This window comes from Loxodonta africana, chromosome 18 (assembly GCF_030014295.1).
Source record: "Loxodonta africana isolate mLoxAfr1 chromosome 18, mLoxAfr1.hap2, whole genome shotgun sequence".
In the NCBI taxonomy this organism is placed as follows: domain Eukaryota; kingdom Metazoa; phylum Chordata; class Mammalia; order Proboscidea; family Elephantidae; genus Loxodonta; species Loxodonta africana.
The window spans coordinates 61864036-61890749 of NC_087359.1; the positions used below are offsets into that span (position 1 = coordinate 61864036).

At 50.0% G+C, this 26714-nt stretch overlaps 1 protein-coding gene and 1 pseudogene across 3 annotated transcripts in view; one reads left to right on the forward strand and one right to left on the reverse strand.

Annotated features, from left to right (window-relative positions):
- ABR (ABR activator of RhoGEF and GTPase) overlaps positions 1 to 26714 on the forward strand; it is a 204874-nt gene that overhangs the window by 49014 nt on the left and 129146 nt on the right. The window lies entirely within an intron of this gene.
- LOC111752524 (large ribosomal subunit protein uL14m-like) lies at positions 20715 to 21456 on the reverse strand (annotated as a pseudogene).

Here is a 26714-nt window from a genome sequence, read left to right on the forward strand (position 1 = left end):
AAAGGTCAGCAGTTTGAATCCATCAGGCGCTCCTTGGAAACCCTATGGGGCAGTTCTACTCTGTCCTATAGGGTCGCTATGAGTCGGAATCCACTCAACCGCAGCTGGTTTGGCTTTCGTTTGGGGCTTTAAAGATTCCTCAGGAACCTGGGATACCTTGGAAGCTGCCTGCACACCAGTTGTCCTTCCGGCCGAGGGGCCCATCTGAGAGCTTTTACTCCTTCCGCAGACTCTCGTTGACCACCTCTCCCCTGTGTCCAGCCGCCGTCCCCTGGTGTGTAGGGCAGGAAGTGCTCCGCCCTTAGGTCAGGGGTGTTTAAGTAGGTGAGGCTCTCTTAAGGTTTGGAAGGAAGGACTGAGGCCGGCGGAGCCTTCCCGCGGGCTCTCAGGACATTAACCCTATCGGCGCCGCCCCCAGGCTCGTCTAGGGGAGGGGCCTGGCAGCCGCACCAGCCCCCGAAACTGCGCTTAGAGATCCTGGGGTGGCAGGTGATGTCACGCCTGCGGGCTCATAGGTCACGCCTGCGGGCTCATAGGTCTCCCCGCAGCACCTAGTCTGCGGTTGCCCGAATTCTGCTGAGCCGGGTGAGGGGAGGAGAAGCCCGGGCCTGCGCCACCGCCCGGAGACCCTCACGGGACTACTCCTCCGGCACCGGCTGGAGCTCCTCTAGCCTGCGCGTCCGTGGGGACCTGGGTTGCTCCCCACACCCCCACCAGGGTCCGGAGGCGTGCTGCCGCGGGGCGGGGGGTGGTGGGAGCGGCGGAGCCTCGCGCCGATTGGTCGCGGCCCCCGCCCCCCGCCCCTGGAGCGCGGCGCAGCCCCCGGGAAGTTGCTAGTTGGCGGGCAGGCTGCGCGGCTGCTGCTCCGGGATCCGCGGCGGAGCTCGCAGCGGCCGCAGTGGCCCGAAGGGTCCCCGGGGGCGCTCGCCTCCCCTCGCCTGCTCTCCCCTCCTCTCCCGGCTCGCTCCTCCCTGCTACCTGTTTCCCTGGCTGCCCCCGCCGCCACCCGGCGCTCGGCAACTTCGGCCTCCGGGGCTGGCCTCTCCTCCCGGCTCCCCGCCGGCCCGCCCGCCCGCCGCCCGCGCCCTCCCTCCTTTGTTGTGCGATGAGGGTCGGGTTTCCTATCTGACTGACCCGCCGCCGCCGCCGCCGCGCGGAGCCGCGGGCATGGAGCCGCTCAGCCACCGGGGCCTGCCGCGCCTTTCCTGGATCGACACCCTCTACAGCAGTACGTGTGCGCGCGGGCCGGGGAGGACGGGCGGGAACGGACCCCCGGGCCCCGCGCGCGCCCCGACGGCTCTGGGGCCCGGGGTGTTTGGGGAACCCGGCGCGGGCGGGGGGCTTCGGGCACGGCCGGCCCGGTGCGCGGGGGGCCGGGAGGCGAGGGTGCGGGGAACGGTGTGGGCCCCCAGCGACCGGCCGCAGATGAGGTTCCCGGAGCGGACTCCGAGAGAGTGAGAGTGGACTGGAGGGGCCAGGAGGGCTGTCACCCCTTCCAACCTGTTGTGTAATCTAGCACTCCTCACCCCTCAGGAGTAGAGGGAGAGCCCTTTTTAGGGTGCTGCCTCGGCTCCCCGACTGGCGGCTTCCTCTGTCCACGCTGAAGCAGAAAAAATCATTTTGGGGCAAGTCCTTGGTTCCCGAATTGATCACCTCAGGACATCCTGAGGCCGTTGTGTGTTACAGGGTGGGGGCGGATCGGTTGGGAAGGGAAGACTGTAGGTGCAGATCTCTGTGGGGGCCATTTGGATGGAGCTGAAAATCCCTGGCTCGGCAGTCTCTCCTGCCAGCCTTCATCACCACCCCCACCTTCAACCTTCCCCCCCAAAAAGGAAAAAACCTTCTCGGGTTCTCCGCCCCCTCGCTCCCAAATCTGCCGCGGTCACGTGGTGGCTTTTGCATCGCCGCCCGCTGGGAATGCCTAAATGATCGCTGGTACTTCCTGGGAGCTTGCGCCAAGCTGTGAGCCCCCTGCCCACACACACACCCTGGCTTAGGTGGCTAAACCTCCCCACCCCTCCCTTGAGACACTTTCACCAGGCACTTTGAGGGATATGGGAAGAGGGTCCTCCTGGCTCCTGAGGAAAATATGAAGTGAGTTGGCCCTCCCTATCCACTTGTCGGTCCCACTCACTTGCAATGCCTCTGAAGCAGGGCTTGGGGAGGCAAGAGGAGCTAGGCTCTGGTTCTGGACACCGGTCCCTATGGGACAGGGGCATTCCTAAGGGTCAGCCTGGTTCAAGATCCTTGGTAACAGTCATATTGGGAGTGGGGTGGGGGCTTGAACAAGTATGATGTCTTACCTGAGTTCTTGCCCTGGAGGCTTTGCAGTACCCAGCACCCAGCCTCTGACCTCTGCATCCCCTTGGGTCCCCATCATCCCTCTCCTCCTCCTCCCCTCCTCCTCCTCCCTCAGGAGCTTTCCTTGTGATGGCTCATTCTGCTTTGGTTTTTCAACATCAAAGGGGCAAAGCCAGATCCCCTGGGCTTTGGTCCTGCGCCAAGCCCAGCCACTCCATCTGCTCCTCTCCCGGCAGAGGCCAGCACCATTGGGTGAAGGTCGGGCCCACGGCTGTGTTGCATGTGTGTGCACGTGTGTCTGTGTGAATGGGGGTGCACATCTGTTCAGGGCCCTGCTGCAGATCATCTCCTGACCCTAGGAAGGATTAGTGACCTCCTCTTAACTGTGCTCTGGCAAATAAATAACAGTCATAACAGTGCTTGATGTTCACATGCCGCTTATGTTCCTGAATACTCCTGGCTGTTTGCAAAACCTGGTCCTGGTTTCCCTATGTCCCAAAGCATGGAATCATAGAAACTTGTCTCTGGCTTTCTCTCCATTGGCCTGAAAACAACCACCTCTGCCCCCCACTCCCTGCCCCATCACTTCTGAGTTTTTCTATTCTCTCCCCCAACCCCTTCTTCAGGAGCTGGGAAACAAAATTGCCTGAGGCGGCCTTGGAAATTCCTGATCAGAAGGAAGGCAGGACCAGAAAAGGGAATTAGGCCAAGGGCCCCTTTGGGGGTGCCCATTAACCAGCCCTGACTCAGGCAGGCTGGCATCTGACCTGTCTACCCTGGTGCAGCTGCCCTGGCCTCTGTGCTCCTGGGGCAGCTGGATTGGGTGGGGGAGGGGGACTTGGCAGCACTGTGAATAGTCCCTGCCTTCCTCTCCAAAATGGCTTATTTGAGAGCCATAGCATGAGGCTTCCTGGGGAGGTGCTGTACAGTCATGTTTGGGCTGTTAGCCATGAAGTTTCCTCTTGACAAGAGCCTAAATTAAAACAAATACCCAGGCTGTCACTTGCCTGGCAGCATGGTTTTGTGGCTCCCAGAGGAAGTCCCTCTGTCTCCCAGGAAGCTGTTTGCTTACAAGGCTCACAATCCTGGGGTGGCAAGTCCCCACAAAAGCCAAATCCATCAGGAATTGTAAAGGTAATTTACCCAGTGCACAGGGCGGCCAGTGTGACTTCTTAGCATGTGAGTGACCCAGGGATAGAGGCTTCTCCTAAGCAGCTCTTGGTAACAGTGATAATAGCATCTCCTGAATACCTACTATGTGCCAGGCACTGTGCTAGGTACTTTTTGTTCATTATTTTCCAACTCCATTGCAAAATAGGTGGTCTGATCTCCATTTTACAAATTAGGAGAAAGAGGCTCCCTAAGCTTACCTCATTTACATGAGGCCCCATAACCGTTGAGTGACAGAGCTAGAATTCAGATCATACCCTAAGACAGTGAGGACTCTGAATGTCACCTGGGTATGTGTGAACAGATTCAAGGCTTTGGAATGTTATGGAATGAGGACATTTGTCCCTTTGGTTCTCTGTCCCAGAGTTGACTCTGAAATGAGCCAGGAGCATAAGTGGCCCCAATGGCTCTGACCCCAACCTGTCTATGTAATCCTTGTGCCTCTTGCAGAACTGGGACTGATCCTGGAGCCAAGGTAGGGATGGGTGAGGTTCTGTCTGAGCCCACTGAGGCCAGGGATTCTCTCTTCCTAAAGTGCCCAAAGGAGCCCTGGTGGCACAGTGGTTCAGAGTTATGGCTTCTAACCAAAAGATGGGCAGTTTGAATCTATCAGTTGCTCCTTGGAAACTCTGTGTTGCAGGTCTACTTTGTCCTATAGGGTTGCTATGGGTCAGAATTGACACAACAGCAATGGGTTAGTGTCAGACTGCCAAGCAGCCCTTCCCTTCACACGCCCCTTGCGTCTGGAGTTGTCAGCTCATTCGTTCTGGCTTCAGCAGCTGTGCCACTTCCATTGCAGGGTGAGGGCCATTTCATGAGGGATGGGCAGCAGATTCCCTTTCTCCCCTATGGCAGAAGTCCTGAGGGGCTGGGGTGACGGTGATTTGTCTGACTCGAAAGAGATGAGTTGGGTCCCAGCAGCCAGTTTGATCTGGGCTGAATGGAGCAGGGTCCTTTGTCCCTAATAAACTGAAGCGGCGGGTGAAGGTTCCAGCCATTTTATACTTCTGCTCTGTACCACTCATTTTCCTACATTCATGTAACAATGTCAGCTTCGCCCTTTGATGCCTTGTGTAGATGCTTTCTTTGGGGCTGGTGCGATACTCTCTGTGAGGCTGTTGTCTTCTTCATCCTACCTCCTCTATGTCTTTCTTTACCACGCTTTTTACTAACACCTACCACCTTCTCTTTGTTTTCTTCTAAGTCATGGGATTCCAAAACCCATTGCCATCGAGTCGATTCCAACTCATAGTGACCCCATAGGACAGAGTAGAACTGCCCCATAGAGTTTCCAAGGAGCACCTGGTGAATTCAAACTGCCCACCTTTTTGGTTTGCAGCTGGAGCACTTAACCACTATGCCGCCAGGGTTTCCGTATCATGGGATTAAGTAGGATTAAATGAAATTCCCCCCACAATCGGGGAGGGGTGCACTGAAACTTTCTCTGTCTCACTGAGTGGAGACAGCCTTCCAAGCGGATCTGGATTGAGTGCCCGAGGCAGCTAGTAATTTGGCACCTCTTCAAATGGAAATTCTTTAAATATATGTTCAGTACTTATTTGGAAGAGAGGCTGAGGCTGCATTCGAGGTCTCTTCCTCTGCCATTACTGCCTGTTTTATCCTTAGCAATTCAGCTCTAACCCCAAATGTACCTACTATAGTGAGCCAAGCAAAAGTCTGCAGCTACTTGGACCTCACAGAAGGCAGAAGATGACCATCTATTGTTACTAGAACTTGTCTTTCGGAGCTCACTTCCCTTACCCAAGCAGCATTTCCAAGGGATATTTTAATCTCTTGTGTTCTATTCATGCCCCTTATAGGCTCAGTGGAGCCCTGGTGGTACAGTGGTTAAGTACTCCACTGCTAACCAAAAGGTCAGCAGTTCAAATCCACCAGTGTAAATCCACCAGCTGCTCCTTGGAAACTCTGTGGGGCAGTTCTAGTCTGTCTTATATGGTTGTTATGCGTCGAAATTGACTGGAAAGCAACAGGTTTTTTTTATAGACTCAGTGCTCCTTCCAAGGGCCAGGAAAACATTCAGGGCTGTGGGGCTCAAACTCATCTCCCGTATGATCATGAACCTGCCTCAGCCTACCATCTTATTCCTATATTAGCCATACCAAAGACCAATACTACTGTCCCAGCAACTTTGTGAGTTGGATCAGAGCAGGTCTTTCACCCAGGCTGTGTCATACCACCCCTGATGTGCTAGTGAACACTTGCCCTTGATGCCTTCTTGTTCTCTGAATACCAGAAAAAAAGAAGCCTGCTACTGATGAGTCACGACCCTATAGGACAGAGTAGAACTGCTCTATAGGATTTCCAAGGCTGTAATCTTTATGACAGCAGATTGCCACAACCGTCTTCTGTGAAGCTGCTGGTGGGTTTGCACAGCTGAGCCCTTAACCACTGTGCCACCAGGGCTGAATAACCACAGTAATCCTTCCTGTCAACACCAGTCCGTAATCGTTTCAGAGGAATTAAGTCATACATGCAGAGAAACTTAGTTTGTTGTGATTGTCGTTTGCTGCTGTTCTTTGGAGAAAGGAAGAAATGACAGGAACATTGCTGGAGAATTAGCTAGAAGATACTGTCAGGTGGGTAAAGATGGAGAAATGGTGAGAAACATGCATTCTGCCTCACTGGTTGGGGTAGGATGGAAGATTTGGTCTGTCCTCGGACAGAGGACATCTCTGGTATGTTTCTTGCGTGCAGCCCTCTGTAAAGTGACACTGTGATGTCTCTCGTGGGTGCCGTGTGGATTAATTAGTTAATCTTTATAAAGTGCTTTGAAGATGATGAGTGCTATTGAGCAGCTCGGCTGTCTAGCTTGTCACGGTCCTCACGATTGAACAGCGATCTGTGAAAGGCTTGCAGATGAATTTAGTAAGGGTTGGACACTTGACCAGGGGACTGGAAGGGAGAGAGTGTGGGACTGTGACACGTTTTTAGATGGTACCTAGCCTGATGTCTTATGCATAATAAGCCCTTGATAATTTTTGATCGTGTAAGTGAATATGAGAAAGAGAAAAAAACTTACGGGCTCTTGGCTCCTTTAACTTCCTCCTCCACCAGAAATCTACTAGCTGGCCCATTCACAACTTTCACGGTGTGTGGATTTGGTAATTGTAGTAGCTTGTGCTGGAGTAGGAGACCCCCCAAGGGAGTCCCACAGATTGCGAGAGCTTCTGATTGGAAGACTTCACTGCCAGTGTGTGTGCTGCAGCTGTTTGGCTCAGCTTGAGCTGTTGGGGCAGACCAGGAACCAGGCAGCTTCAGGACAACTCTGTATTCTTTGCTACTCACCAGGCTCCTGACTGTGGTAGGCTGAGGTGACCTGCAGGGGTTCAAGTACCCACCACATTCTACCTACAGGGTCTTGGCACTTGCCTCTGAGTGATTGTTAATACCAGTGGGCTAGGTCTGCAGGCTTAGCTGGCTCCGGAGCTGGGATGGGGAGGCTCTTTTTAATTTATGGTCTTTACTGGCCTTAGCTTGCATTTCTCAGGGCAGGATGTATGTGGTCAGGTGAAGCCATGGTCCCTGGCTGGCAGCTAGGATGTTCTGGTGGTCCCTGAAGCTTGGTGAGAACCCATTTCAGACCTGCAGAAGGGGGAAATCTGAGCAAAAGGCAGACTACTGAATGTACCTGCATGGGGGTTTTTATAGATGCCCAACCCTAGCCCCTGCGCTACTGCAGAAGGCATTTGGCAAAGAGCCCTTTGAGGAGGGACTAACTAGTATTGTGGCCATTTGTGGATGGGGCAGCGAGTTCTCTGTCCTCACATTCAGACCCAATTCCCTGCCTCCGTGTTTTATTCCTGCCGTTGCCTACTGCCCCTTCCTTTCTCACCACCAGAACAGGAGAGGAATACAGATTTACTGGCTATATAGGAAATAATAGGGTTAGCCTGGTCTCAAGAAGTGAGGCCAGTAGGTAGGGTGGGCTCTGTGGTGACCTAACTGGTCAGGTACCATTCCCCTCTTCCTTCTCTCCACCTCATATCCTATGCCCTCATTCCCCCTGGACCACAGGTGGACATGGCAGATGTGGTCAAGCATTTGCTGAAGGTGAACAAGGTCCCCAGAAGGCATTGACTGAGTGGCAGGGAGGCCTCAGGTGGACCAGTGTCAGTGGAACTCAGAGTCCTTGCCTCTCTGGGGTATGGGTAGAGCTGGCATTGCCTAGAAAAACCCAAGGTTTACTAGGGAGCTGTGGGTTTACTCAGGGCTGTTGGGGAAGGATGAGGCCATAATTACCTTCATGGGACTGAAGGGCTGATCCTATTAGCATGCTGGGCTAACCCCTTCCTCCTGGGCATTGCCTCCTGGGCAGCCATAAGTGTTTAATGGATCAAGATTATGGAGACCAAAGATGCTGTGTAATTAAGCCCAGTTATTTCCCTAGCTGGGGAACGTGTACTTCCTGCAGCAGCAATTGATTTCCTCATGTGTGGTCACTTGTTCAGCTACGTGTTACTCAGAGACTAAAGAGCCTATGGGCCATCTTTTTTCAGTGAGTCTCTCCCTTGAAGGTCCAGTTTTAGGAGAAATACCCCTTTCTGAGAGTTTTGGGGCCAGGGTGGCAGTGTGTTCTATGTGATAGCACCCCCAGGAGTTGTGCAGTGGAGCCCTGTTTAGGAAATGTGTCTGAGTTCTGCAGAGATTCATAGAAACCCCATCCATGGGCCTCTCAGAAAGAAAAGAAGGCCTATTGGTCCTGCTAGGTTCTTAGGAACTAGATTTTTCCATTTAGTCTAGGAAGACCAGGAGAGAACTTAACATTGAACCAATACTACTCTGTGCCACACGCTGGGCTAGATGCTTTCCCTGATTATCATAACTCAGCAAGGGTACCTGCTCTCATCCCTGTTTTACAGATAATGAAACCAAGGCCACAGAGCTTAAGGCATTGCTGAAGGTTTTCCAGTTTAAGCTGAATCTCATCTCAGATATCTCTGACTCTATAGCCCATTCAGCTGCCAACAGCAATAGTGTTTATAATCAATACTGGACGATGCCCTACTGTGTGTCAACATGTGCTAGTTACTTTGCATTATGTTGTCACCAATCCTCAACAGCCCCTAGCTTATGAGACAGGAATTATCATTACTGTTTTATAGGGAGGAAACTGGGGCTCAAGGAAGTTAAGTAATTCATTCAGGGTCGTGGAGGTAGAGTACAGCCCAGATTAAACACAAGGTTGGCCTTACTCTAGACTGTGCCGCTTCTCCCACACTCCGCCCCCCTTGCCTTTCACAGCAGTGCCAGCAAAGGCCCCTTGGCAGCCAGTGTTTCCCAGAGGTTGACTGATCTCCTTCATCTCTAGTTAGAATGACAACTGTGAAGACTGTGTCTTGGTTCCTCCCAAGGCATGCAGTGCACTGAAAGTGCTCACCACAACTGGGTTGCCTTTCAAGACTGGAACCATTCCTGAAGCCAACTCTTCAGACAGGGATTTGGACTGAACTATGTTTTTTTTTTATGGGATAGAAAATGATACTGGTGAGGAGTGAGCTTCTTGGCTCAAGTAGACACATGAGACTATGTGGGCAGCTCCTATCCGGAGGGGAGATGAGAAGGCAGAGGGGGACAGAAGCTGGCTGAATGGACACAGGGAATACAGGGTAGAGAGGAGTGTGCTGTCTTATTAGGGGGAGAGCAACTAGGAGTATATAGCAAGGTGTATATAAATTTTTGTATGAGAGACTGACTTGATTTGTGAACTTTCACTTAAAGCACAATATTAAAACAAAACAAAAAACTGGGTTGCCTCATCCCAAGGGGTAGGGCCAAGGGAATCCTCCCCATGGCACTTGGAGGCCCATGACCCAGCATTACCTTGCCCCTGGGATTATTGGCAAGAAGGGATGGTTATTTTAAAAAAAAAAGGGAAGGGGAAGGAGAGAGAATAGACCTTGGGGGTGGGGGGAGGGTGGCAGCAAGAGGCATGTTTCCAGAGCAGAACAGGGCCAGAGGACAAGGAAGTTGGACGGAGAGGAAGAGAGAATTTGGCAGAGCCAAAGAGTGCTGGCCCAGCTCTTGGGGCTTTTTTTGAATTCACCTCTATGGTTTCAAAAGGAAAATAGAGCCCTCAGCCATAAATCAGGCCACCGAACACCAAGGTCCTTTGCCGAGGCCCAGGGCAGGTCGGGCTACAGATCCGGCTGCTGTGTTTGAACTCACCCACGCACAGCATGTTAATGACGAGGTAGCTCACTCTTCACACCCACTAGGACCTGACCCCAAAGAGCCCTGCTTGGAGGCCAGTCCTCCTGGGGATGCCTGTGCTTGGGGCATATGGCTCAGCAGATACCGCCACCACTACCCTTTGGCTGAGGCCAGAAAGGCCAGAACAAGATTGGAGGACTCCTTGCACAAAGAATTTTTTGGGACATGATAGTGGGGGGGGGGGGGGGTGTGAAAAACTGCCCTGTGCTGAGAACTAAAGCAGAAGGTAAAGGTGGGGAGAAGGGGAGCTCCCCAACTCCATTCTCTTCCTTTCTCCTTGCCACTTAAAATTTCAGTGGGTGCTTACATCATTTGCTGAGTCTGTGGGCATTTTTAGGAACTCCGGCTTGACTGGGTGTAGGGACCCATTAGCCGTCCCCTTCAGTCCCTTATCTTCCTGTATGTGTGTGGGGCTGGGGGTGAGGGGCAAATGTGGAATTTCAGTTCTGGAATCTGCCGTCCCAGCCCCCTCCCTCTTCCAGTGTTTGCTGTGCCTCAGTAAGAAATACATTTACATTGTAAGCCAGGACGGGCAGAACTGAAACACATTTCCTAAAACAATATTTACCCTATAATGTGTGCGATGCACTCATAGGTTTATAGCCTTCTGTTCCAGTCCACTCCATTAGAAAAAAAAGGGCCCGTCATGACCTTCAACAGTGATTTCATGACCTGCAATAAGAAAAATGCTGGACAAGATGATCTCAAAGGGTAAGCTGTAGGGAATAGAATTTACCGAACTGCAGTCATTAATGTAGCACTGTTAGGACTTCTGCCATATTCACACACTTCTGTTATTATGGACTTAATGTTTTTCTTCCAATTGACTGGTTGTTTAAAATATAACTTATTTAGAAAGGAAACTAATGGAAAACTGTATCATTTGTAATAAATAGTTACCTTCCAGTTGACTGCAGTGAAAACTATGCAGAGTTATTAAATTCTTATACACTGTTGCCCTTGGAAAGCTCTAAGCCTGAGCCTCCTGTTTCCTTCTTACAGAGTCAAGTGTCCCTTCACTTGTCTACAAGAATGTATAAACAAAATGTGGTATAGCCATACAGTGGAATAGTATTCAGTCATAAAGAGAAATGGCATTCTGATGCGTGCTGTGGCATGTATGCTAAACCTTGAAAACATTATGTTGAGTGAAAGAAGTCAGATACAAAAGGACAAACATTGTATAATTCCACATACAGGAAATATATAGTATTAGGCAAATGCATAGAGAGCAAAGTTCATTAGTGGCTACCACGGGTGGGTGGGAGGAGGAAATGGGGAGTTATTGCTTAAGGGGTATTGAGTTTCTGTTGTGGGTGATGAAAAAATTTAGTGGAAATGGTTGCACAGCATGGTGGATGTAATTAATGTCACTGAGTTGTACATGTAAAATTAGATGAAATGGCAAGTGTGTTGTTATATCTATTTTACCCAAATAAAAAAAGGTACCCAATTAAAAAAAAAATTACAAAGAGGTGGGGGAAGATGGAGGATAGGGGAATTACGAAGGCCTGATGATCTACTTCCAAAAATCAGTGAAAACCCTATGGATCACAACGATCCAATCTGAAACCAATCATGGGGCTGGTGGAGGCCCAGGCAGTGTTTAGTTCCCTTGTGCTTGGGGTTGCCTGAGTTGGAAGTGGGTAGCCATGAGTCCAGGGCTGACTCCATGGCAGCTAACAAGAATACCAGAGACTTTTCTTGCTTCATCAGTAATAGGAAAGATTGAAAGGAATGTAGAATACTTTTCTCGACATGTGATTGAGTTTAATTTAATGTAGTATGGTAAGCAGGCAGGTGCTAATCAAAGGAATCAGGGGCCTGCATCTACGCAGAATCCCGAGCCTCTTGTTTCCTGTGGTGGAGGTAGGGAGAGGAAAGGACGTGGTGGCTTTCTCCTAGAGCCAAGTATACTAGAGTGGTGCTTCTCAAGCTCTAATGTGCATTTGAATAGCCTGGGGATCTTGTTAGTAGGGTGGGCCCAAGATTCTGCATTTATAGCAAGCTCCCAGATGCTGCAGCTTCAGAGACCACCCTTTGGGTAGCAGGCCCCAGCAGCCACTCATAGAAGACTGACGGTGGACCCCAAACCAAGTCAGGCCCTTGTGTAGTTCTAGATTCTGGCCACACCTCTTCTGAACCCATTTCCCAGTAAAAGTAAAAATTGCAAACCAATTGATTGGAAACCTGATGGGTACCAGATTTGAGCTAGTTTTCTCATGTTCATGATCTTATATCCTCACAGTAAACCTGTGAAAAGTTGTTATCCTCATTTTAAGAATGAGGAGAGGGAGTGGGCATGTAATTGGTCTTCGATGGTGACTTCCTCTATGTGGGGCATGCCAGACATATGGTCTTGGTGAATGTGTCTAGACAAAACCACCTCACCCCCTGAAGGGCCAGCTTTCGTGTTAATGGAGCAGAACCCCTTGGTTGTTAATTTTCTAGTGCATCATTGATAGGGTTAATGAGAGACCAGCTGGTGTGGCACCCAGCCATGTGGAAGAGGCTGCTTTCCCTTGATTTAGGCCGACAAGCATTTTGCAGACCCCATGGCAGCTCCTGACCAAACATTTCCCCTTTGGGAGGCCTGGATGGTGCCCACTTAGATGGGCCACTGGGCACTATATGCCATCTTTTGGTGTAGAAGCCTTATGAAACCAAAGCTCCCTGCAAAGGAAGGATGGGACACAAATTTGATGTCAAAAGAGCAGTCTCTGGCCTGGGGACCCTGTGGTGTCAGGTCAGCTACTCCCACAGCCAGGCTCTTGTGCCTGTAGTGCCTGCCTGCAATATCCTCAAGTCTCTTACCCAACAGGAGGCACCATTTCCTTTCCAGTGGGCTGTGGATACACCAAACCCACTTCCATTAGCCTCTGCCTTATCCAGAACCTTCTGTGGGAGGTTTTCTTTCCCAACACATCCCACCCAAACTACCTTCAAAATCCTCCATGCTCTGTGACCCTCTCACTCTCCGTTCTGATTTCCCAGCATCCCATATTCACCCTGCTCTAGCCAGCACGACTCCTCGCAGTTCTACAGCAAACCTCTGCTCTGGTGAACTGCCTGGCTTCAAGGCTCAGCTTAAATATCACCACCTCTTTAGGAAGCTTAACAGGCTTGATTATAACTCCCCCAGGGAGATGCCCCCTCCCCCCAGCTCAGAACTCTTAACGCTGCTTGCTCTGGGCTACAGCATTCAGCACTTTTTTTCTATTGTTTTATTGTGTTTACCTACATTGTATTTGAAGCTCGTTGCCTTTTCTTCCCTGCCAGATTCTAAACTCCTTAGAGGCATTAAGAATAACAAAGGCTGCCATTTATAGGGTGCCAGACACTGTCTTAAGCACTTTACAAACAATATCCCATTTAATCTTCCACCACCCACTGAGGTCCCAGCTATTATTATCCTAATTTTTCTGGTGGAGGAAACCTTTTTTTCAAGACTCTAGCAAGGTTAAGTTGCAAAGGGTTAACACTCTGGGCTGCTAACAAAAGGTTGAAGGTTTGAGTCTACCCCAGGGGTACCTGAAGAAAGGCCTGATCTACTTCCGAAACCCCAGCCACTGAAAACCCTGTGGAGAACAGTTCTACTCTGACACACATGGGCTTGGCATGAGTTGGAGTTGATTGGACAGCTGTTTTTGTTTTAGAGTTTAAAAAGCTTTCCTAAGTTTATGCAACCTTTTAAGGGACAGAGCTGAGCTCTAACGCTAGATCTGTCTGGATGCTTGAACTCTTTGCCTGAGCTCTTCATCAGAAGGGCTTTCTGAAGAAGATCCTCTGGGAGTAGGGCCCGGGCATCTGCATTTTTGAAAAGCTTGCCAAGTCCAGTTTGGCCACCTTACCTACGTCATCCTTTCCCAGAACACCCAGTCCAATACTGAGCCCCTGGGAGCTCTACAAATACTTTGTGATTGGTTGAGGGGATGTGAGAAAAGGAAGACTTCTGAGGGTCACCTAGAAGAATCAGACGGCGGGGTGGGGGATGAGAGGGAAGGTGGCACTGTGCATGAGGAGGGTAGAAGGAGATCCAGAAAAGGATGTTGGGGAGATCAAATCCGTCATCCCCTCTGCCCCAGCCGTAACGGGCCTCACCTGAGGCATCTTCCCTCTGCCCCAGCCATAACTCAGGGCCTTGCCTGAGGCATCTTGTAATCTGGGCGAGGCCTCAGATTCTGGGCCTCTAAGAGCCATTGACTAGCAAGGATGAGACTCCTATAACACCCATCATCCAGAAGGGTCTGACTGAGTTACTCACTCACCAGTCTAGCACCTCCCTCCCTACTGCCCACAGGGTGAAATCTAAACTCCTTAGAAAGCCTGGAAGCCTTAGATTGGCTCCAACCCCCCTCCTTCCTCACTTCCTGACACTCCCAAACACACTCCAACCATCTGGGCACACCGATGTCTTCACAGGTCCCCAGACACCATAGGTGAGGATGAGGCTGAATGTTGCCTCCGTGGGAAATCTCAGACTGGGGAATCGGCTGTAGACCTAGAGTCTTGGCCATGGAGAGAAACCCTCCAGAGATTTCTGGATGGCTTCCCTGGCTCTGCTCACAGCCTAGGTCAGCCATGGTCCCTGGCTTTGCAGAGGTGTGGAATCAGGTGACTTGGCACCTCTGAGTAAAAAAAGAGCTGAGAATGACTGAAGTGAAATTCTCCCTTGGAGCTGGGGAGAGTAGTGGTGGAGGCCCTTCCCAGGAGAGCTGTGTGCGGGGTACTCTGGGGAGGCCTGAGACCTTCCTGCCTGAGACCCTCCTGCCTGAGCTCTGGGGAGGGGGCCTGGTGAGCCAGGCCAGGGCTGCTGGGGTGCTGTGGTCGGGGCCCTGCACTCAGAGGGGTCCCCCTGCCTCCCCCCCCCCCCCCAGTGAGTACTCTGAGAGCTGTGCTCACTTTAATGGTTTCTCTCTCTGTAGAAATATTTCAGGACTTCCTGAGGGGTTTCCTCTTTTGCTTCCTGAGTTTTTTCCTGGGTTTTCTGCCTCCAGCTTCAGGTCCCAGCCCCAGGCAGGGGTGGCTCCCGGAAGGGTTGTGGGTGCCGCCCTGGCTGATTGCAGCCTCCACTGGCAAGTCTTCCCCCTGCCTGGCCGCCCACACTCTCCCACAGGAAGGCTCCCTGGTGTGCTGCTTTGGGGAGCTATAGCTCCCTCTCTCTGGCTCTTCTGTGTGCAGGCTCTCTTCACCAGGCCCTGAGAAGCATGTACAGGCAGGTGGCTGAGACCCAAGACCCCGGACCTGGCACCACTCTCCTGAAGGCAGGAGTGCAGCTTGAGGGAGGCAGCATGCTGCTGACAATGAATATGGCCTTTGAGTACCTGCTGGGACAGTAATCTCAGGCAATGTACCCAGACTCTTTGAGCTTCATTTTCCTCATCTATAAAATGGAAACAACCATACCAATCCCACTGATAGGGTTGCCAGATTTAACAAATAAAAATGGTTAAATTTGAATTTTAGGTTAACGACAAATATCTATTTTAGCACAAGTACATCCCATGCAGTATTTGGGATATACTTATTCTAAAAACTTATTTGTTGCTTATCCGAAGTTCACATTTAACTGGGTGTCCTGCATTTTATCTGGCATCCCTACCACCGGATTAAATGGTTTGTCTGTAACACTTTGCAAGGGACCCAGCTAGATGTTCCATGCCCATTTCATTCCTTCTCTCTCTCTTCTGTGCCACCCCCTGGTCACCAGAGGCCAAGCTGAATAAAGACATTTTAAGATTAAGTGGTGTCACAGAAATATTGAGATTATTTTTATACATTTGGCACCAGAAATTATGACGTGATTCATGGAAAGATGTCAGTGGTAATACTAGTGCCTACCTCATATTTGCTGTGTGTCCCTCACTGTTCAGGTACTTTGTATAGATTAACTCCCCTATTCTTCACAACACTGAGAAGACACTTAGTATCCCTACTTTACAGATGAGAACGCTGAGACACAGATTAGGTAAGTAATTTGCACAAGGACACATGACTAGGAAGTGACAAAGCTGAGATTTGAACGCAGGCAAATTTGGCCCCTGCATCTTGCTCTTAACCAAGACACTATACTGCAACTTGCCTACCAACTGCCACAGTAAATGAATGAATGTAAAGTTTCTTTAAGGTCAAGGACATGGAAACCTACAGGGATGGTTTCACAAAGCAGAAGCTGTGCCTTCCTGACTTCCCTGAGATCCTTGCATGGAGACAGGGTTCAGCCAGGCATAGAAGCTCACACTGGGGTTATATCTTCCTGTCCACACCCCTGACTTGTGGAGACCAGTATGTCACCAGGTGCAAGCGACCCCAGCACCTTCCTGTTTGCTGAGATACTGTATAAAGTGAGCATCCCTCGATGGGCTTGGGGTCCAGGCCTGTGTGAGGTCCACACCTACAAGTCCTAATTCCTGGTCCATCCAAGACGTACTAAATCACAAATCATCATGCCACAATGTGACATCTTCCTTCTCCTTGGGAATCTTTGTGATTTCCCCAGAGTTGAATCTCTTTTATAAAACGAAGGCACTGTGTTATTGAGGATTAGAATACATAAAAGTAGAAGGAAGAAAACCCATGTGCCACTGACCCACCCCCTGAGAAGACTTCTTTGCTCCTCTTGGCCACCCAGGGTCTGGCCATGCTGCCCCACTGCGTACTCCTAGCAGAGGTGAGGGTGGAGGCCAGAGTAGCTGGAAACCTTGAATAGCCCTGTCTCAGCACCAATCCCAATGCCTGTGCCAAGGAGCACATAAATGGGGGAGAATGTTGGGAAATTAGCAGGTGGCCTTGCCCCTTCCCCAAAGTCTTGGCTGCCCCCCTCTCTCAAGGCCATCTCATGCTGACCTCCCCCCATCCCAGCTCTGTTCCCTGAAACAGCAGCTATCCAAGAGCCTGTTGTCACAAGGGGCTTCCCTGGTGACCAGGGCTTGTGACTAGAGAGGTCAGAGTTTCCAGAATGCTCATGTGCATAACACCAGCAGCCCCGCTTGGCCTGAAGCCCAGATTGCAAATCTTCCCACCTCTGCTCACCACAGGCCTCCCCCAGGCGAGTTTCTCAGTGTTATGGCCCTTTTCCACTTTCCTGAGGTTAACTCGGGTTAATTCAAAGAGATAACTGAGACGAGGAGCTTTGCCTGTTGCCCCTGTTACCAGCTCCTTTCAGTTCTCTGCCATCTTCCTTTTTTCCCATCCCCTCCACCCAAGTCCCCAAGGGTTGCTGCTCCTTAGACCCTGTTAGGAGGCTACTGGGAGAGAGGCCCTGGTTCATCCATTAGGAGACCAGAGTCCCTGACTTGGTTACTTCCTGCTACATCAGGCAGGGTCTGGCAGGAAACAGACACCATGCTCAGACTGGGGAGTTTGGGGGAGAATTGAGTAATGGGAAGGAGCCCTGGTGGTGCAGTGGTTAAAGTGCTCCGCTGCTAACTGAAAAGTCGACAGTATGAACTCAGCAGCTGCATCGCGGGAGAAAGATATAGCAGCCTGCTTCTGTAAAGATATGCAGCCTTGGACAGTTCTACTTTGTCCTATGAGTCAGAACTGACTAGATGGCAGTGGGGTTTTTTTTTTTTGGTTTAACAATGGGGGAGTCCCTAGGTGGTGCAAATGGTTAAGTGCTCGGCTACTAACTGAAAGGTTGGTGGTTCGCACCCATGTGGAGGCACCTTGGAAGAAAGGCCTTGACAATCTGCTTCCAAAAGGTCACAGCCTTGAAAACCCTATGGAACACTTGTACTCTGCACACATGGAGGTCTCCATGAGTTGGAATTGTCTCAATGGCAACAGGTTTGGTTTGTTTGTTTTGGTTTGGTGTAACTGGGAAGCTGACAGTTGATTAAATCCTGTATATGTGGAGAGTGCCTGGTCCATAACAAGCACCCATTAAATGTTACTTTCTGCCTTTTGGCAATTCACAATACCTGAGGCAGCATGGACCCAGGACACCAGGGCTGTGTTCCGGGAGGTGTTTGTGTTCTCCACTGAGGCTCCCTCCTTGTCTCCAGGCCAGGCCTACTGCAGTCCCTCTCCTTTCAGCCCCAGGGACCTCTCCTCTCTAGACAGCCCCCTTCCCTACTTCGGCCCCTCAGCAGCAGCGCTCATGGGAGCCTGCAGGTCAGGGGCAGTACCCCTTGATACCAGCCCACAGGAGCCCTGCCCTCAGCTGAGCCAGGCCCTGGAATGGCTCCCACAAGGCCAGACTCCGAGGCGTGGGCCCTGGGTCGCCCTCATCACCATCATTAACCCCTGGCCAAGGACATACAAGTACCATCTAATAATAACATCTAATAATGGTAATAACCCTCACTGACTTTTATGGAGTGCTTGCTTAATTCTCTTGGACTCAGCCCATGGCTAGAATAGCATTTTAGTATAATTGGTTTCCTTTGTATTTTGATGCATTATAAACATTCTTCAGAGAAGGGTCTGTTGGCTTCTCCGGACTGTCATGGGTCCAGGTCCGAGGTACAAAAAAACAAAGGGTCCCTGCTGTTCCCCAGAGGACTGTGAGTTCCTGGTTCCCTATACTCAGAACAGAATTCGGCCTTTTCTGGGCAACTCAGGGCCATGGCCATGAAGGTGACCTTCATTGAACCAGGAGGCAGGAAATCTGGGTTCTTATTCTAAGTAACCACTCCCTGTCTGGGGAACCTTAGGCCGGTCCTCAAGCGCTCTGATCTGTAAAACATAAGGGTTGGCCTACTCGTTCATTCATATTCCGGTTGCTGTTGAGTCAATTCTGACTCACGGCGACCCCATGTGTTTCAGAATGGAATTGCGCTCCAAAGAATTTTCAATGGCTCTGACCTTTTGGAAGACTAACGAGGAACATCATTTGTCCTTCATTAAGCATAAAGAGGGAGGGAGCCCTGGTGGCCCAGTGGTTAAAGAGCTCAGCTGCTAACCAAAAGGTTGGCAGTTCCAGTCCACCAGCTACCCCTTGGAAACCCAGTGGGCCAGTTCTACTCTGTCCTATAGGGTCAGAATCAGCTCGACGGCAGTGGGTTTTGTTTTTTTTTTTGTTGTGGCCTTTCAAAAGTAGATTGCCAGGCCTTTCTTCCTAAGTACCTCTGGGTGGATTCAAACCACCAACCTTTTGGCTAGCAGCCGAGTGCTTCACCAATTGCACCACTTAGGCAGCAGATCACATAAAAGAATATACAAAATGTCTAGGTTTAGTTTCAAGAATAACAAGAGGAACATCCTTTTGCCTTCTATTAAGCACAAAGCAGGAGGAAGCCCTATTGGCGTGGTGGCTAACAGGTAACCTGCCAGTTTGATCCCTTGACCTATGAACCCACTCAATGGCAACAGATTTTTTTTTTTTTCCTGGTGGCACAGTAACCAAAAGCTTGGCAGTCTGAATCCACCAGTCTCTTTGGAAACCCTATGGGGCAGTTCCGTTCTGTCCTATAGGGTTGCTATGAGTCACACTTGACGGCAACGGGTTTGGGTTTTTTTTTGGTTTAAGCATAAAGAGAACAATTTTCGGTGCCTGAGAGAAACCAGTGAGGACTTCTGCCTCACTGTATCCACCGCCCCTGCAGACACAGGTAGCCACTGCCTTGAATTTTGTGTTAATTATTTCCTCCTTTAGGGTTTTACTACATGTGGATGTATTCCTAAATAACACAACTGTGTGGCTTTGCCCGCAACTTATATAAATAGAATCATAGTATAAGTATTTTTCTGTGACTTGCTTTATTTCTGCTTAAAATTATGTTTTTGAGGCTCCTCTGTGTTCTTGCCTATAGTCATAGCCTGTTTGCTGTCAAAGCCCCATACAATTCCATTGTAGGAATAAACTACAACTTACTTAGCAACAATGATGTTACTCCTACATTTGTGGACAAAATTCAGTTTACACTGCAACACAGTAGGCAAATCTGTATGAGTGTGTGAAACAAAGCTTCATAAAACAAGACTTACTCTCGGTAGATAAAATATCCGTTTCCAATCCGTTCCAAAAGGTGACCTGCCATATTGATTCCATGACCTATGAAGGGGCCGACCTGCAATTTAAAATAACACAAGGGTGAACGCACCCCAGTGTGTGCCCAGCTCTGTAGCCCTGTGGTTCTGGGTCCGGCAGGCAGGTGCTGCTGCTCACACCAGGACCGTCTGCCCGTGCACCCAGTGGCTCGAGGCCACTGTGCCTGCCGGTTCTCATCCTACCATCTGTCCCAATTGTCGGTGTCTCCCTCCTCCTGCTGGGCTGCGTTCTAGCTGTGGCTTTGTCCTTGTAGTTGCTGCACTTCATGGGCTGTGGCCTGGAAGACCAGACCAGGGCGTGTTAGAACTATGTGTATTGTAACTTCCCTGATTTAGTCAGGGAGCAAGAAGGAGAGGGTAGTGTCTGGGGCCAGATTGCCTGGGTTCTAAGCCTGACCACTCAGCAGCTATGTGACCTTGGGCAAGACTTTTGACCTCTTCTGTGCCTTAATTTCCTTGTCTGTAAAATGGAGATAATCATAAAAAAAAATAATGGGATAGGGTAAGGATAAAATGAGTTAATTTATTATGTAAGTGTAGGCTGTTATTATTACTAAGCCAGGCTGTGCGTGAGGGCCTGAACTCTATCTTAAGTTTGCTACTGTCTCTGGACGTGATGGCTATGTTGGTAAGTGGTCGAAAGACTCAAAGGAAGTTGGAGGTAGATAAAGTGCTGGTTTTGGAGTCAGGTCCCTGCTACCCCATTGATTACTTACATGGCCATGGGCAAGTTATTTAACCTCCCTGTGCCTCAGTTTACTCATCCGTAAAATGGGGATAATAATAAAACCTATCCCGTAGTTGAGAAGAATAAAAATAATGTAATTCACCAAAGCTTTTTACACAGCATCTGGCCCCACGTTTCACCTGCTTGCCCAGCCAGAAACTTGAGAAGACCTTTTTTTAAAAAAAAAAAGAAAAACGTGAAACATTTATTTTCTCACAGGACACTGTTACCCCTGTGACAGAAACAGGTTTCTGCTCCAAGGTGCGATTCCTAGAACTGCCCCATTCATGAGCCCGCTGCAGTCAGAGGCCCAGACACTCCCACACGGAGTTCTCGGCAATGGCCAGCACCCTGCAACACGTGCCTTCCCACTGGCATAGGGTGGTGGGGAAGAGTGTCTTCATTTGGGCCCCACCAGGTTCTTGTCTTGCCTGGGGGTCATGCAGGGACCAGGCATGCGATGCCTCTAATGAACGCCTTTTCCTTCTGTCCCTTGATGGCCAGCGGCATCTGATGGCACACCTAACCTACCCCATTCTTGTTATAGACAAGGCACCAATAAGGAGGGCGACGGTATGAGGTGTTCCCCAGGGCACTGCTGTCCACCACAAGCCCCCGGGCCTTCTTCTCTCACCCCTCCCTGCTCCACATCTGGTCAGTCAGAACCACCAGTCTCAGACCCACAGCAGTCCCTTCCAGCTATCTTAGGGCTTCCCTAAAACCAAATCAGATCAAGCCTCCCTCCTGCTTAAAACCCTTCCATGGCTCCCCGTTACCCTCTGGGAAGAGTCCTGCTGATTCGAATAGCCTTCAGACCCTGGAGGGCCTGGCTTGCTGGCTTCTCCAGCAGGGTCATTTCCTCCCCTTGACCCCCTTCCACTTACATCTTCTGCTCTAGGAACTGACCCCTCAGCATTCCGCAAACACCCTGTCGATTCTTGCCCCAGGCCTCTGCAAGCCTCCTTCCCTTTTCATTTGCCTGATGACATCCTTCAAATCCAGCTCACCATCACCTCCCTCAAGCAGCCCTCCATGACTCCCAGTAGAATGCATTACTTCTGATAATGCTCTCAGTGTCACGTTAGTCATTCAGAGCACAGTTTCTAGAAGGCTGCCCTGGGTGGGATTCTTGGCCCACCACTTAATAGCCGTGTGCTCTTGGGCTAGTTACTTGATCTCTCTCTGCCTCAGTTTCATCATCTGTAAAATGGGGGCTCTAGGAGTACCTGCTTTGTTGTGAGGACTGAGTTAATATGTGTACAGGGCACATAGGAAATCTATTCATTATCTGTGCATTGATGTAAGCCCCATGAGGGCAGAGGCTGTATCACTTGCTCTTCCAGTTATGCTTCTGTTGCCTGGCACAGTGCCTGGACACATAGTAGGTGCACACTGGATATCTGTCAATTAAATGAAGGGGAACCACATTTGTCTTCCTTGGAGAAATATCTATTCAGATCCTTTACCCATTGTTGAATTGTGAGAGTTCTTTATGTATTCTAGATTCAAGTCTCTTATCTGGGGTTATGTGAATATTATGATTTACAAATATTTTCTCCCATTCTGTGGGTTGTCTTTGCACTTTTTTTCTTTTACTTTAAAGAAATTTTTAATAAATTGTACTTTAGATGAAGGTTTACAACTAGTTTCTCATTAAACAGTTAGTACACATATTGTTTTTTTATGACATTGGTTAACAACTCTACGACTTGTCAACACTTTCCCTTCTCAAACTTGGGTTCCCTATTACAGGTTTTCCTGTCCCCTCCTGCCTTCTAGTCCTTGCCCCTGGGCTGGTGTACCCTTTTAGTCTCGTTTTGTTTTATGGGCCTGTCCAATATTTGGCTGAAGGGTGAACCTCAAGAATGAGTTTGTTACTGAGCTGAAAGGGTGTCTGGGGGCCATACTCCCAGGGCTTCTCCAGTCTCTGTTAGGCCAGTAAGCCTGGTGTTTCTTTTTCAGTGAGAATTTTGTTCTCCATTATTCTCCAGCTCTGTCTGGGACCTTCCATTGTGATCCCTGTCAGGGCAGTCCATGATGGTAGCCGGGCACCATCTAGTTGTTCTGGATGTCTTTGCACTTTCTTGATGGTGTCCTTGGAAGCACAAAAGTTTTTCACTTTGACAAAGGCCAATTTATCTTTTTTTTTTTTGGATGCTGGTGTTTTTGGTGCCATAGCTAAGAATCTTGCCAAATCCAAGGTCATAAACATTTATCCCTATGTATTCTAAGTTTTTTTTTTCCTGTTCTTTTCTATTTTTTAAAAAATTATTTTGGTAAAATATGTATTACAAAAAATTTGCAGTTGCAACCAGTTAAGTGTACAATTCAGTGACATTAATCACATTCACCAGGCTGTGCAACCGTCCCCACTACCCATCTCCAAAAGTTTTTCATCACCCCAAACAGAAACCCAGTACTCATTAAACAATGCTCTTCTAAGAGTTTTGTAATTGTAGCTCTTACATTTGGGTCTCTGATCCATTTGAGCTGATTTTTGTATATGATGTGAGGTAGGGGTCCAACTTCATTGTTTTGTATGTGGCTATCCAGTTGTCCCAGCACCATTTCTTGGAAAGACTATTCTTTCCCCCATCAAATGGTCTTAATACCCTTGTTGAAAATCAGTTGACCTTAGCGGTATGGGTTTACTTCTGGCCTCTCAATTCTAGTCCGTTGATCTATATGGCTGGGAAGCCACCTGCAGCTCTAACAGTTTACCACCTGTGCCATCTTCTCTTGGCTGTCCTGAAGGCTCCCTCAGGACGCGTTACTGGGACATCCCACAGCTGAACACCACCTCTCAAGTGGCCCTTAGATTTCATCATTTCCCACATCTGTCAGAGTGACCATTGGGAGAACCCAATGTGACTGCTCCCCAAGGGCCCCCAGGGGAGGGAGCCTCAGAGGGGTGCTTTCCCTCCCTCCACCTGCACACCTCACATGCGCAGGCACATCACCTCTTCCCAGTGCAGGTCTCCACAGCAGGGTGCAAGGTCCCAGGGCAGCTGCTGTTTGTGCAGAGGCCCAGCTCCTGATTGGGTGGATTCCTTTGATGTGGTGGTGAAAGTGGCTGCGGGGGTGGAGCAGGGAGCGGGACCTGCAGGAGGGAAACATTCCTGGCACTGGAGGAATCTTCACCAGGACAGCAGCCTTGGGAGGGAGAGCCCTGCAGCCATGGGTAGGCGCCGGGAGGCTGTAGAGGGACACTAGCACTGCAGGCTCAGGTCCCAGCATGGCTTCCTGCCCTGTTCCCTTAGGGTGTGTACAGAGGGTGGGTGGGTGGTGGGAGTAGGTGGCTTGCCCCTCTCCTTTCTGAGTGCATTTTTTTATTCTATGAGGTTGGGGAACATGGTGGTGGGAATAGGTGGCTTGCCCCTCTCCTTTCTGAGTGCATTTTTTTTATTCTATGAGGTTGGGGAACATGAAGGTGGGGGTGGATTTTGGCTGATATCATCTCTGTAGGACTCTTGTCTCACCTACCCCAACCAGTGAATAAGATTCCCCAGAGCAGCCAGAGAACCTTGCAGAGTGGGCTGGAGACCTGAGAGGATGGGGCTCAGTAATATCATGGGGATATTTTAACTTCCAGGGATTTATGACTCTTTAATGCAATGAAGGCAGAGCGCACAATTAAACAGAGAACTGGGAAGCTGCACCTGTTGAATTCTGAGAGCTGAGCTGCCTGTGAGCTGGGGGAAGGTGGGGTGCAGCTCAGTCACAGAAGGAGCCACGTGGTTGTAGAGGCCCGTGGTGCAGTTTGTCTCCCCCTCCCCCAGATCTCCCAAGGCCTTGGAGATGAATCTTCCAGAAGTGTCAACCACTCACTATAGCAAGAACTCCTTCGTTAGGGAGATGGGAGGGGGATCCATTCCTCATTTCGGGGCCCACATCCCTCAGATCCACGGGAGTAGAACTTGGGGGGCAGAGCAATGATTTCTGTAGGCAGTATGCCCATCTCTTCCCTCTCTATTTGTTCTCCCTCACTTGCTGGCCCCCTGAGTGGGAACAGAGCTGGGTGAGCTGAATTGGAGCTGCACACTGTCTGAGAATTGCATCAGCCCCGCCTGGCAGGCTGGAGCGGGAGCCTGTTGCCATGGTGACCACCGGGCTTCAAACCAGTGAGAAGGACGAGTTAGTCTCAGGGTGTGGTTTTCTTGCCTTGTTGCACTGTCACATGATAGGCACATGCTCTGGCAGACCTGTATTCTCAGCCTTTCCATGGGAGATGTACCATCTGCTTAGGTGGGCATGCTGGGGCAGCTGCTCTCAAAGCCATGCGGCGTTGGCCAGGGTCCGCATGTGTGACTGCAGGACACAAGCCGCCACACCAGGCCTGTGTGGTGCACTTGGTACCAGGGGTCTCCCTTGGCGCTTCTGCCTAGTTCTGGAGCTGGGGGGCATATAAGCAAGTAAACCAGATTCTAGGGGAAGAGAGGGGTCCAGCATGAAGCCCGTCACCCAGAATAGATGGCTCCTCTGAATCCCACCCAATACAACCTGCCCAGGCTGTGCCATGAACTTACTGCTTAAGCATTTGACAAGGCTCATCATCTTGCTAGACAACAGACTCCTTGGCCAAGCCAGCAGAAGACCTTGGTTCAGATTTCTTCTCTCATCTTCAGGAGGGAAGGAGGTTAAAAAGTCTGTGTTCCAGTGCCTCGGGCACCTGCTGTATGCCAGGCATTGCAGTAGACACTGTCAGGTCGTTTTATTGTAGCCTTACCTCTACCCTGGGGAATAGGTAATGCTGTCTCCATTTTACAGAGGAGCAAACTCAGATCCAGAGAGTTTCAGTGACTTGTCTAAGGAATTAAACCTGCATCTTTGGGCTCTGTGTCCCGTGTTCTTTTGGATTCCAGGTGCCCCTGGAATCAGGAATTCTAAGAATGTCCGGTAAAGGTGCGCCCCATACATCTAGTGGGAAAAAATCACAGCAGTCTCGCCCCAGGGAAGAACACAGCTTCCAAATGGGGAATGGTTGACTGAGACTTTCTGATTTCTGAAAGGGAAGAATGAGAGGTATAGGGAACTGATGGTGTAGCGTGCAGGCAGACGAAGACTCAGGAAGCAGTTGGTGAGGTCAAGTGGAAAAAACCAAAAGCCAAACCCGTTTGCCGTCGAGTCAATTCCGACTCATAGCGATGCTATAGGATAGAATAGAATTGCCCCATAGGGTTTCCAAGGCCATAAATCTGTACAGAAGCAGACTGCTACATCTTTCTCCTATGGAGCAGCTGGTGGATTCAAACTGCCGACCTTTTGGTTAGCAGCCAAATGCCTTAACCACTGTGCCACCAGGGCCTCGAGGTCAAGTGGGACACTGACAAATCCCAGCCAGACTTGGTCCATAGACTGAGTTTGGGATTTCTGCTTGAGGTCCTCTGGGAATTAGGACTAATTGTCAGATGAATTCTCAACAGAGGCAAGTTCAGTGAACTGGTCCCGGGTAAATAAGATACAGAATCAGAGAACTGGGACCTCTCGAAAGCCTGGCAAGTACTGAGATGTGATTCAGTTGAACTTACAAGACATAATAATGGTAGTTAATGTTTCCATAGTCTTAGCACTCTTCTGGGGGCAGTGGTGGTTCAGTGATGGAATTCTTACTTTCCATACAGGAGACCCAGGTTTGATTCCTGGCCAATGTACCTCAAGTGTAGCCATCATTCGTCTGTCAGCGGGGGCTTGTGTGTTGCTGTGATGCTGAACAGGCTTCCAGAATAAGAGAGACTAGGAAGAAAGACCAGGCAATCTACCTCCAAAAAATCATTCAGTGAAAACCCATTGGATCTCAATGGTGCTATCCTGTTGTGCATGAAGTTGGCAAGAGTTGGGGGCTGACTCAACCACAGCTAACAACAAGCATCTTCTAAACACTTTCAATATATTTACTCATTTCATCCTTACAGAAACCCTGTGTGTTTGGGTGCTGTTATTATCTCGTTTTAAAGATGAGAACACGGAGGTACAGAGAGGCTAAGTGACTTGCTTAAGGTCACATAGCTGGAAAGGGGTGGAGATGGGATACAAGCCCAGGCAGTCTGGCTCCAGAACACAGCTCCTAACCCAAATGGCCTACTGCCACCACTCTTGCCTTCTGGAAGGATGGTAGTGAATTAGCTTGCATGACTGCCACTGAGACATGTGTGTATGTGCAGGTATGTACACACATGCACACACGTATGCTGTGCACAGGCAGCAGGAGAGGGGCTCGAGACTGCACTCATGAGCTTCTATGTGCTGATGGCTGAAGCCCTGTGCATTTGTACGAGCCCAGGGAGCCCTCTGC